Below are 13,466 nucleotides of genomic sequence, written 5' to 3'. Positions count from 1 at the left end.
AACCCCCCCCCCCACACTCCAGACCCCTTCGCGGTCGGAGAAGCCCCGGGCCGCCCGCCGGCCCTCAGGCCGGGAGGCCTCCCGCGTTCAGAACTTCCCCTGAGAGTCCCCCGCAAGAAAGGCTTGTGGGGTTCAGTTTTTAAAAAGTATAATGTGCTTCTAGGAGCTCCGGCACAGCGGGGCAAGCGTTATACGGAAGGCTGGTGGAGCAAAGGGAAGCGAAGGAGTCAAAATTCCCATTCACGCCAACTATTTCTCCACTTACAACACTCAAATGTGCTTAGGTTTCAGATGAAATTTGCTCAGTGATTTGTTTATGAAACAGTTTAATTACATTTAATTAAAAAATGATTAGGACTTATAGTAGGTGTTAAAGAATGGGATGGTCTAGACAGTATTTGGTCCTGCCATGAGAGCAGGGGACTGGACTCGATGGCCTCTCGAGGTCCCTTCCAGTCCTAGAATGTATGAATCTATAAATCTATGAAAAAGTAGCCAAGTGCTACATTTTGAAATAGCCTTTGAAGTCAACAACATCTGTTTTTAAATTGCCCAATACCTCTAAAGGGTCTTTGTAAAATGCTTGCCCATCTACAGTGTGTCTAAATCCTGTACTATATACATTACAGACTCAGTCATCCAAAGAGCAAGTAAAGTCTCATAAACACAAGATACACATTTTTCATGAATAACCTTTAAATAAAAAGGTTTGCACACACAAAAATGCATTAAAATTGTCTTAAGCAATCATGCAAGGGTCCAATTCTGCAAATCCTTTAGCAGGTAGTCACACTGAAGTCAATGGCCTATGTGTGTGAATTAGGGCCACTAGAATTCTCAGAATAGAGCCCCAAAATGCCCGCAGAATTAATGTGCCTTATTAGAGGCTGGTCTTTAAACAATGAGTCTACAGATACTTACACAGATTATACAAATGCAGTATTAGGGAGACCCTTTAAAGAGCTCATTTGCTGGAGGTGGTTGCTAGCCCAGTTTCACTGCTAAAAATAACGGGGGGAGGGGGGAGCAAGAAGTGAAGAATAAAGAACAATATTGTCAGACACATAGATGAACATAATTTGTTGAGGAAGAGTCAACATAGTTTTAGTAAAGGGAAATCATACCTCATCAATCTATTAGAATTCTCTGAGGGTGTCAACAAGCATGTGGACCAAGGGGATCCAGTGGATATAGTGCACTTAGATTTTCAAAAAGCCTTTGACAAGCCAAAGGCTCTTACGCAAAGTAAGCTGCCACAGGATAAGAGGGAAGGTTCTCTCATGGATTGGTAACTGATTAAAAGTTAGGAAACAAAGGGTAGGTATAAATGGTCAGTTTTCAGAGTGGAGAGAGGTAAATAGTGGTGTCCCCCAGGGGTCTGTACCAGGACCAGTCCTATTCAACATATTCATAAATGATCTCGAAAAAGGGGTAAACAGTGAGGTGGCAAAATTTTCAGATGATACAAAATTACTAAAGATAGTTAAGACCCAGGCAGACTGCGAAGAGCTACAAAAGGATCTCTCAAAACTGCGTGACTGGGCAACAAAATGGCAGATGAAATTTAATGTTGATAAATGCAAAGTAATGCACATTGGAAAGCATAATCCCAACTATACATATAAAATGATGGGGTCTAAATTAGCTGTTACCACTCAAGAAAGAGATCTTTGGAGTCATTGTGGATAGTTCTCTGAAGACATCCACTCAATGTGCAGCGACAGTCAAAAAAGCGAACACAATGCTGGGAATAATTAAGAAAGGGATAGATAATAGGACAAAAAATATCATGATGCCTCTACATAAATTCATGTTACGCCCATATCTTGAATACTGTGTGCAGATGTGGTCGCCCCATCTCAAAAAAGATATATTGGAATTGGAAAAGGTTCAGAAAAGGGCAACAAAAATGATTAGGGGTATGGAATGACTTCCGTATGATTAATAAGACTGGGACTTTTCAGCCTGGAAAAGAGATGGCTAAGGGGAGATATGATTGAGGTCTATAAAATCATGACTGATATAGAGAAAGTAGATAAGGAACTGTTGTTTACTACTTCTCATAACACAAGAACTAGGGATCACCAAATAAAATTAATAGGCAGCAGGTTTAAAACAAATAAAAGGAAGTATTTCTTCACACAACGCACAATCAACCTGTGGAACTCCTTGCCAGAGGATGTTGTGAAGGCTAAAACTATAACAGGGTTCAAAAAAGAACTAGATAAATTCATGGAGGATAGGGCCATCAATGCTAATAGCCAGGATGGGCAGGAATGGTGTCCCTAGCCTCTGTTTGCCAGAAGCTGGGAATGAGCGACGAGATGGATCACTTGTTGATTACCTGTTCTGTTCATTCCCTGTCTTACACTGGCCACTGTTGTAAGACAGGATACTGGGCTAGATGGACCCTTGGTCTGACCCAGTAGGGCCATTCTTATATTCTTATGGAAACGCCCTCCTAAGCCACGTCTGTGTGTCTAGGTCAGGATTGGCCAACCTGAGCCTGAGAAGGAACCAGAATTTACTAATGTACATTGCCAAAGAGCCACAGTAATACATCAGCAGCCTCCCATCAGCTCCCCCACCTGCTCCCAGCACCTCCCATGCACTGGCAGCCCCGCCGATCAGTGTCTTCCCTTCCCTTTACGCACCTCCCCATCAGCTGTTTTGTGGATGCAGGAGGCTTTGGGAGGGAGGGGAGAGGAGGGAGGGCACTGCAGGCTTAGGGGAGGGGGTACAAAGGTGTAGAATGAGGGCAGGGCCTGTGACAGAGCCAGGGGTTGAGCAGTGAGCACCCCCTGGCACATTCGAAAGTTGGCGCCTGTAGCTCCAGCCCCGGAGTTGGTGCCTATACAAGGAGCCACATATTAACTTCTGAAGAGCCGCATGTGACTCCAGAGCCACAAGTTGGCCACCCCTGGTCTAGGTGCTGCAATATGAAAAATCACCTACCATGAGAATGAGTTAAAGAGGAACATCCTTCCTGATCTAAGGGAGAATCTGTTGACTGGGGTTGGCTCAATGTGATTTCAACACAGATTTTTGTATGTGCCAGGTGCTTGCCCAATACCAGAAGAGCAGGCCTCAAAGACAACCCTTCCAGTGGATCATCCAATGTCATGTTTATAAAGTTATTCTCATCCTGTTCAATTAAGTTAGGGTCCCTATAGCCATGGGCAGAGAGTATAATAGGCCAAGGGAGGCTAAGCCTTCCCTTAGCCAAGCCTGGCCCCACTCATGCTGCCTCCTCTCCCCCAAGCCGAGGGCAGCTCAGCTCCTGCTGGAGCCCAGCAGGTGGCTGGGGCCAGTGAGCAGCCTGGCACGGGGGCAGGCTCTATGGCACAGAAAGAGACTGGTCCTTCAGGCATCAGTGTAAAGACCTGAGCCCAGCAGGATATAGTAACTCCTGGCTATCTATGTGGCTTTAGTGGAGGCCAGAAAGGCTAATAAAATTAGGAAGTAGGGCTGCTTGGGAAGTAAGGGGTAGACCTATTTATGATTTCTTTGTCCTCTGGAAAACTCTCCTATTCTCTGCCCTGGAATGGGTAATGTCCCCCATCCTTTGCATGCCAAATCAGTCTTCCAAGACTAGGCGATCCCAGTGCAAAGCAAGCTTACACATTCAGATATTATGGTAATGAGGGCCATATAAATATCTTGACAAACAGATAAGAACATAAGAACGCCCATACCGGGTCAGACCATCTAGCCCAGTATCCTGTCTACCGACAGTGGCCAATGCCAGGTGCCCCAGAGGGAGTGGACCAACAGGCAATGATCAAGTGATCTCTCTCCTGCCATCCATCTCCACCCTCTGACAAACAGAGGCTAGGGACACCATTCCTTACCCATCCTGGCTAATAGCCATTAATGGACTTAACCACCATGAATTTATCCAGTTCTCTTTTAAATGCTGTTATAGTCCTAGCCTTCACAACCTCCTCAGATAAGGAGTTCCACAAGTTGACTGTTGAAGTCTTCTGGGACTTTTGTACCCCCACAAGGCCAAGTGTCTCCTGGGCCTTAGGACCCCATAAAAGTAACAGTATTTATCTGTCTTAGCATATCTCTAGCACTGCTTTTGGGCCTCATACAGAAAATATAGGACCATCCCTTGATTTTTGTACAGAACTCCCACTCTCATTAACAGAAGTTAAAGAGTGAGAATAGAATATTGCTCATAGTCTTTTCTACACAAACATTTAATTTGCGGCAAGCTGGAGTGTAAATCTATCTCCATGTTTAAAGCAGGGTAGATCAAAGCAAACTAGGGAACATTTAGTGTGTAGTAGCAGGGTCCACAAGGACACTCGGAGAATGGCAGGCTAGTGTGGGGTAGAGTGACACCCCAGCTTGCCGCAAAGTGTTTGTGTAGATGTGCCCAAGTAATGCCTATTCCTTCCACAAATGACTCCTGAAAAGAGTTTCAACATGATATTACAATGCATTTTAAATATTTAATTCTTGGAGTTCCAGTGAAAGTTATGAGTGAATCAGATGCGGTTATCACAAGTCAAGTAGAAAACATGAAAAGTCTTTACATAGTATTTGTGGTTCAACCAAAGAGGCTTTTATTGAATTATGCACATGTATGCTGCTGTATCTATAGTTTCTTCTGCATACACTGCCTCATGTTGGCTCATGGAAAGCATCATTTTTTCATCAGTTGTTTTAATCATCATCTTCTATGTAGGTGAACAACGTGATGCCACAGCAAATGATTAAATAAAGCAAATATGTTGGGCATTTCCAATTGATGTACAAACAATAGTTCAGGAGGGAAGCACATGTTAATTCAATGTGTGAGCAGCAGCAGTGAAATCAATGTCAGTGCATTCTGAGTGGTCTGTGGTACATAGGCAAAGAAGATTTTGTAACAATTGGTAAACCAAGATACAGAGTAGGATTTATTGTAAGTGACTTGTGATGTTATCTGAATGCCAAACTGTATAGTTAGTACATCCAGACTGACATCACACTGATGCCAAAATATCTGGAGATTGCAGGACTGTTGAAACACCGAGAACCATTCTTTTCAAGGACTAAGGTAATGAAGATAATGCAGCCTACAACTATCTACACAATATTTCTGTATAGCGTATCTACATGAACCGTGGGACTGAGCAATGGGACTGTATCCAATTGCACCTATGGTGGGGAATTGTACATAGGCAGAATTCAATCATTTTAACTGGGATTTGATCAGGATAATGGGACTAACAGAACTAGTTTTGCAAAAAGAGCTATGGGATCTTTGATCATCTCCAGAAGAAGATTGGTTTTGTTTCATCCTAAAAGCAGCAACTTCAGCATCACTACCCTTACCCTTGAACTTTGTGTATTGACAGAGTGAGGGTCCAATTGACAGTCAGGGAAAAGAGTCAGTTTCTGACGCACCAGTATGAGTTCTTGGAATCACTTAGATTATCACTGGAAGTCTCCCATTGAAATCCTAACCAGATTCAATCCTTTTTAACAAGTGAGATCTAAGGAGATGGCAGTTTAAAGGTTCTTGGCTACAAATATTTAAAAGGTTGGATATCGAATTATACCAAACACCACTTTAATTTTTATTTCACTTGTATGAAACACCCCAGTCTTTACAAAGCCACAGACTAGTTTCAGGATACCGCGCTGTGCATTCGAACAAGTTGCAGTAGGAAACAAAGGCAGTTTTTCCTTCAGATTCTTCAAAGATAGCAATATGTCAGTAGCCCCCAGAGAGGTTGAAAGTAAATGAATCAGTGCTAGAAAGTGAAGGATATCATCTGCACTGAATGGTGAAAGGGAGTCCTGAACAGTATCTTCATTGATTTTTCTGTAATTGACAGAGAATCTTGGTTTGCCTTAGGGCTTCTAAATGGAAGAAGTGGGGAGGCCCAGGTACAAGAAGCTTCCTTTGCTAGAATCTGTGAAAATTTCTCTTCAATTATTTGTCTTTTTATTCCATGCAGCTTCGAACAAGGGACTGGGGTGATAAACTTGGAAATTTCATTATTCGCTAAGTGTTTTGCAAAGTGCATTTTAAAAAAAAAGCTATTCGTGATTTAACATTACAGAGAATCCCTTCATCCTTTGTAGTAGCCATGAAAACCTTGGTGTCCATGGTGGCTAAAAATTCTTTGCTGTTAACGCTGTGCATTGATAAATGTCAGCTCTAATTTGCCTATGCTCAGTAGAAATATGGTATTAATACCTATAGGAATTTAGTAGGAACTATTGTCTTGACTACATTTGAAACTCTCCAGGAGGTGCCTGTCTTCCCTATGAAATCTATTCCATTCATAATTCTACAGCCATCATTTAAGGGAATGGTTCTGAGTGTATTCCTAGCTCTTGTTAGTCAAAGCTCCTGGCCATTTTGGATCAGACCCTCAGAATACATAATTTCTTTGGGAAATGTAGTTATGAAAAGATAGAATGCTGATTCTGATTGAATTCAGTCTGAATAAAGCAAGAACATTAGAATAACAACAGAATGCAGGATGGGTTTAAGGCATAAGCACTTTAGGTCTTCAGCTAGGGCTCCGAAATCCTGGAGTCAGATGACTACATCAGAATCACAGTTTTCATTTAAGTCTTGAATCCTCATTGTTGTGAAGGAAAGCTTGAAAATGTCACTTGAGTGTACGTGATGCAGTGATCAGAGTCTTCAGAGAGCATGATACATATCTCTGTGTTGTGGTATGCCTAAGGCCTTGATTTCCTTAATCTGGCCTTGAAATATTAAATTTGGAAGTGGTACAACCTGCATATTTATTAGGGCTGTCAAACAATTAAAAAAATTAATCATGATTAATCATGAGATAAAAAATATCACTATTAATCACAGTTTTAATCACACTGTTAAACAATAATAGATTACCAATTTAAATTTATTATAAATATTTTTGATGTTTTTCTACATTTTCAAATATATTGATTTCAATTACAACACAGAATACAAAGGGTACAGTGCTCACTTTATATTATTATTTATTATAAATATCTGCACTGTAAAAAAGATAAACAAAAGAAACAGTATTTTAAAATTTGTGACTGAAGTCCTTGGGGGAGAATTGAATGTCTCCTGCTCTGTGGTTTTACCCATATTCTGCCATGCTGATGACAGGTTCTGCTCGATAACAATCCAAAGCAGTAGGGACTGACACACATTCATTTTAATTGTCTGAGTCAGAAACCACACACAGAAGGCTGATTTTCTTTTTTGGTGGTTTGGGTTCTGTAGTTTCTGCATCAGAGTGCTGCTCTTTGAAGCCTTCTGAAAGAATCATAGAATCATAGAATATCAGAGTTGGAAGGGACCTCAAGAGGTCATCTAGTCCAACCCCCTGCTCAAACCAGGACCAATTCCCAGCTAAATCATCCCAGCCAGGGCTTTGTCAAGCCGGGCCTTAAAAACCTCCAAGGAAGGAGACTCCACCACCTCCCTAGGTAACGCATTCCAGTGTTTCACCACCCTCCTAGTGAAATAGTTTTTCCTGATATCCAACCTGGACCTCCCCCACTGCAACTTGAGACCATTGCTCCTTGTTCTGTCATCTGCCACCACTGAGAACAGCCGAGCTCCATCCTCTTTGGAACCCCCCTTCAGGTAGTTGAAGGCTGCTATCAAATCCCCCCTCATTCTTCTCTTCTGGAGACTAAACAATCCCAGTTCTCTCAGCCTCTCCTCATAAGTCATGTGCTCCAGACCCCTAAGCATGCTCCACACCTCTTACCTCTCAGTTTTTGGAAGGCACTTCAGATTCTTAAACTTGGGTTTATATGTTCCATTCTATATTCATCCGAAGAAGTGGGCTGTAGTCCACGAAAGCTTATGCTCTAATAAATTTGTTAGTCTCTAAGGTGCCACAAGTACTCCTGTTCTTCTTTTTGCGGATACAGACTAACACGGCTGTTACTCTTAAACTTGGGTTGAGTGCTGTAGCTATCTTTAAAAATCTCACATTGGTACCTTCTTTGCTTTTTGTCAAATCTGCAGTGAAAGTGTTCTTAAGTCAAACAACATATGCGAGACTGCCATAACACAAAATATATGGCAGAATGTGAGTAAAACCACAGAGCAGGAGACATACAATTCTATTCAGGAGTTCAGTCCCAAATTAAATTAATGCATTTTTTTTTAAGAAGCATCATCAGTATGGAAGCATGTCCTCTGGAGCGGTGGGCAAAGCATGAAGAGGCATATGAATGTTTAGCATATCTGGCATGTAAATTCCTTGCAATGCTGGCTACAAAAGTGCCATGCAAACACCTGTTCTCACTTTCAGGTGACACTGTAAATAAGAAGCAGGTAGCATTTTCTCCAGTAAATGTAAACAAACTTGTTTTTCTTAGCAATTGGCTGAACAAGTAGGACTTAGTGGACTTGTTTTACATTATTTTGTTTGAGTGCATTATGTAACAAAAATAATCTACATTTGTAAATTTCACTTTCACAATAAAGAGATTGCACTACAGTACTTGTATGAGGTGAATTGAAAAAGTACTATATCTTTTGTTTATCTTTTTTACAGTGCAAATATTTATAATAAAAAATAATATAAAGTGACCACTGTACACTTCGTATTCTGTGTTGTAATTGAAATCCATATATTTGAAAATATAGAAAAACATCCAAAAATATTTATAATACATTTAAATTGGTATTCTATTGCTAACAGTGCGATTAAAACTGGAGTGATTTTGAATTTTTCTTTATTTAAAATTGTTTTTGAGGGATAACCAGGGGGCCTGGATAATCTCCATCCAAGAATATTAAAGGAACTGGCACATGAAACTGCAAGCCCAATAGAAAAGATTTTTAATGAATCTGTAAACTAGGGGATTGTACCCTATGACAGGAGAATTGCTAAAATAGTTCCTATTTTTAAGAAAGGGAAAAAAGTGATCCAGGAAATTACAGGCCTGCTGGTTTGACCTCAATTGTATGCAAAGTCTTGGAACATATTTTTGAAAGAGAACATAGTTAAGGACATAGAGGTGAATGACAGTTGGGATAAAATACAACATGGGCTTACAAAAGGCAAATCATGCCGGACTAACCTGATTTCCTTCTTTGCGAAAATAACTGAGTTTTTAGACAAAGGAAATGCAGTAAATCTAATCTACATGGATTTCAATAAGGCATTTGATACAGTTCCACATGAGAAATAGTTAAACTGTAGAAAATGGGGATTAATATGAGAATTGAAAGGTGGATAAGGAACTGGTTAAAGGGGCGACTACAACGGGTCATGCTGAAAGGTTAATTGTCAGGCTGAGAGAAGGTTACTAGAGGAGTTCCTCAGGGATCGGTCTTGGGACCAAACTTATTTAACATTTTTATTACTGACTTTGGCACAAAAAGTCAGAGTGTGCTAATAAAATTTTTGGATTACACAAAGTTGGGAGGACTGGAATATCATACAAGAAGATCTGGGTGACCTAGTAAACTGGAGAAATAGAAATGGGATGAAATTTAATAATGTAAAATGCAAGGTCATGCATTTAGGGACTAATAATAAGAATTTTTGCTATAATCTAAGGACTTATCAGTTGGAAGTGACAGAGGAGGAGAAAGACCTGGGTGTATTGATTAATCACGGGATAACTATGAGCCGTCAATATGATGTAGCTATGAAAAAAGCTAATGCACCAGGTGGGGTGTTTCCAGTTGAGCCACAGAAGTATTAATACCATTATAGAAGGCATTGGCGAGACCTCATCTGGAATACTGTGTGTAGTTCTGGTCTCCCATGTTTAAGAAATATGATTTCAAACTGGAACAGGTGCAGAAAAGGGCTACTAGGATGATCCGAGAAATGAAAAACCTACCTTCTGAGAGGACACTCAAAATGCTTGTCTTGTTCAGCCTAACCAAAAGAAGGCTGAGGGGAGATATGATTGCTCTCTATAAATACATCAGAGGGATAAATACCAGGGAGGGAGAGGAGTTATTTAAGTGCCAGTGTGGACAGAAGAACAAATGGATATAAACTTGCTATCAATAAGTTTAGGCTCAAAACTAGGCAAAGGTTTCTAACCAGCAGAGGAGTGAAGTTCTGGAACAGCCTTCCAAGAGGATAGTGGGGGCAAAAAACTTAACTGGCTTCAAGACAGCAGGAGGCCACGTCTACACTGGAAAAAATGTGTCATGTTAGAAAATGTGTAAACTACATGTTTCCACTAATATGATATTGAATATGGTTTCTCCTTTAGGGAAACAGAGGCATTCTGTTAGATTGGTTAGGCCAATGCCATGGAGGGCCTTAAAGATTAGATCTGAGACCTTGGCTTTGACTTGTTTTTCTTTGGGGAGCCAGTTGGTTGGGTGGAGAACTGAGCTGTTACATTCTTGGAGACTAAACTTGTCCTCCCACCAGCACTCTATTTTCTTTGTTCTTTGTACCTGCAGCACCCTTAGGATGTGAGCTCCTCAGAGCAGGGGTCTCTTTATGTCTGGCCCACCAAATCCTGCCCTTTCCCATTATAGGCATGGAATACCGTGGATATACGGGAAGAGGACTGGGCTTTCTGCAGCCTGTGAATGGGATCTGTATTCCCTCTGTGCTCCATGAGACTTCTTATACACACTTGGGTTTGGGGGCAGGCCAGTGAAGGACCCAGATCTAGAGCTGATGGATCCAGGATGGCTTCACCAGATGGTCTTCCTTTGGCAGACAGGAGGCACCTTCCCTGAGACTCCAGTCCTGAGGTTGCAACAATAGCCACAGAGAAGCCTGGAAGGAGCATTGCTTGGCCCAATCCTCCGTGCGTCTTCCCAGTGCATGCTCTGACTTCTCAAGCCATATATTGAGGACAGGATTTGCCCCTGTTGTACAGCATCATGTAAACAGATGCTTCTATATAAATAACAATGATTCTCTTCAGGCTGAAAGCAGGATCAGCTGATGGGCTGGATGATTTTGTAGATTCATTTACATGATCAGTGTCAAATGCAGAAAAAGAATTATACAGGCATTTGCTTTCTGTCTAGAAGACCTTTCAAACCAACACAATCTATATTATTTAACACTGAAATATGAGTTCCAAATCGTATTTCAACAGTCCGTAAGGCAAGGGCCCTTAAAAGATTGGGTAGTATATCCCTCCAAAACAATTTTAAATAAAGAAAAATTCAAAATCTCTCCAGAAAAACAAAATCCAGACATGGCTTACTTCACTGTTCATTAACTAGACAGCAGAGTACACAGAGGCTGACAATATTTTGGCCACCTGCAGCCTTCCAGATCTGACATGACCTATGCAGTCACTGAGCTGCCAGTGAAATTTATTTTAATGAAAAATGGAATTTAAGCTACAGGCATTACTAAGAGCTCAGTCCTGCCCTGCTGAAGTCAGTAGGAGTTTTGCTATTGCCTTTAGTGGGAAAGGGATCTGCACCTATTACAATTGTTAAGTTGCATTAGCAGCGTATCCAGTGTGAAGTAACTGAGCTGGAATGATGGGTGCTGGGGAAATGACTGGTAGCAGATCCCAGAGGAGCTACATTATTATCGTTAGCTCTTGACTCCTGAATCGGCAGTCAGATAGAATAGTACATGAATTTTCCTGAGACTTCAGACACTCCCCGAGGTGAGAGGTTATCTCAAAGGGCAAGGACATTTTAAATGCACTAAATGGCTGTGAGATGGAGTGGAAGTACATGGACAAAGGCCTTCTCCATCCAGGGCCAGAGTTAGTTCCTACTTAAAAGTGTCCTGGAATGCTAGAGTGCTGCCAGCAAGAACGTTCGAGTGTATTGTATAGGAGTGAAGACTCACAACATACAGAGAAGACATTTGATCCAGAGGTCACAGCAAAGGGTTCACCTGTTGAAGGAGCTCTCGTTTTGTGCCCTTGGGAAAAATCACTTGATCTCTTTGGATCTTCATGAATCTAGCTATAAAACTGGATACAAAAAAACAGATCTTCAGTGAAAGCCAGAGACTATAGGACCTACAGCATCCTAGACAAATAAAACTGTGCCTAGCACAATGGGATCCTGGTCCATGACTAGGGCTTCTAGGGGCTACGGTAATACAAATAAATAATAAAAATATAATAATCAAAGCTGTGGACCTACATAAGAACCATGCAGCAGCTGATTATATACTATTTCTAATAAATGTACAAGCCAGTAAGAAAACAGCACCCAAAATATCTTTATAAGAGAATGTTTACATTCCCTTTTACTGATGCTAGAAAAACTAGTTGAATAAAAGGCTTCAAATGTAACCAGGGACAGGGGCAAGGTTTCAAACCATCCAATAGAAGGAGAGGCAAGAATGTATCAACAGAGAAGAAAAGGAAGGTGTGCTACATAAAAGAAAGCAGTAGCATTGATTTACTTTGAAGTTACACAGAAGAAACACTCACTGGGTTGAGTGTGCACTTAAGAAAGGTCCTCACTTTTTGACCTATTCATAAAAATGGGACATAGTCTTTTTAACCCGACAGGAAAGTTGTGCTTTGAAGATCTGCCCTACTAAAATGAACCTTTTCAGTGCTAGATTCCCTGTTTTTTCCCCTCCTTTGAAGCTTATGTTTAGGGCCCCCAAACTGTAAGGGGGGGGTCTTGATCTGATTGACTGCACTGAAAATAGTTTTAAAATCTCTTTAAAAGCCAACACTTGTGTGTCTATTGGGGTGTGAAGCTCTATGAATTTATTATCAGAAGCATTCATTCTCCTGCCTTATTTTGCTTTGACCACTAGTTTGCAACTTCTCCATGTTCAGTGAAAGCACATTCCCTTGGGGAAGAGGTAAATAAAGAAGCACCTGCTGCTCTAATAATTGTCTTCTATTAATAATGGACCAAATCTTGAAGTCCTTCAGTCTTGTGAAAGTCAATGTGAGTTTTACATGGGTAAGAGCTGAGTAAAAACTGAGTTAAAACCTGTGGATCTGGCCTGATATAAATGAAAAAATAAGAATAATGAAATGTGATCTGAAAGGCCAAACTCTGTCTCCACTGAAATCACTGAGAGATTTCAATGAAACCCAGATTATGGCCCTACATGATTATTCTGCCATGTGGAATTTGGCTCGTATCTCAAGGAACCTGGGTGCTCCAAATGAGCCAGCTGCTATGAGAGACAATAGATAACTTGGACCAGAAAAGTGCCACTCATTTTGCTGTCTAGACACTGAAATGCTTTTAAAAGAAGGCCTATCAATAGGCTTGGAAGGATTAGATTTTTACTGATAAATGTGAATTTCACCATACACACACACTGATAAAAATATTTCCATCAATAATAATGGAAATTTGCAGATGGGCAAAGTAAAAAGAATGCTGCTTGAGAACTTAGAGTTTGATGTAAGGATATTGACTTTGCATATTTGGACATGTGATGTTGACAATTCGTGTTTTTAAGGAAGGGGAAACAGAGAACAGATGCTGCTGAGCTGCCCAAGACCAGTAGGAGGCATTGCAAAGCAGGTGTATGTATTTACAGTGCCTCACTCTCTTAGGT

The sequence above is a fragment of the Trachemys scripta genome, chromosome 6, assembly GCF_013100865.1.
Source record: "Trachemys scripta elegans isolate TJP31775 chromosome 6, CAS_Tse_1.0, whole genome shotgun sequence".
Classification (NCBI taxonomy): Eukaryota; Metazoa; Chordata; order Testudines; family Emydidae; genus Trachemys; species Trachemys scripta.
This window is presented reverse-complemented; position numbering follows the sequence as displayed.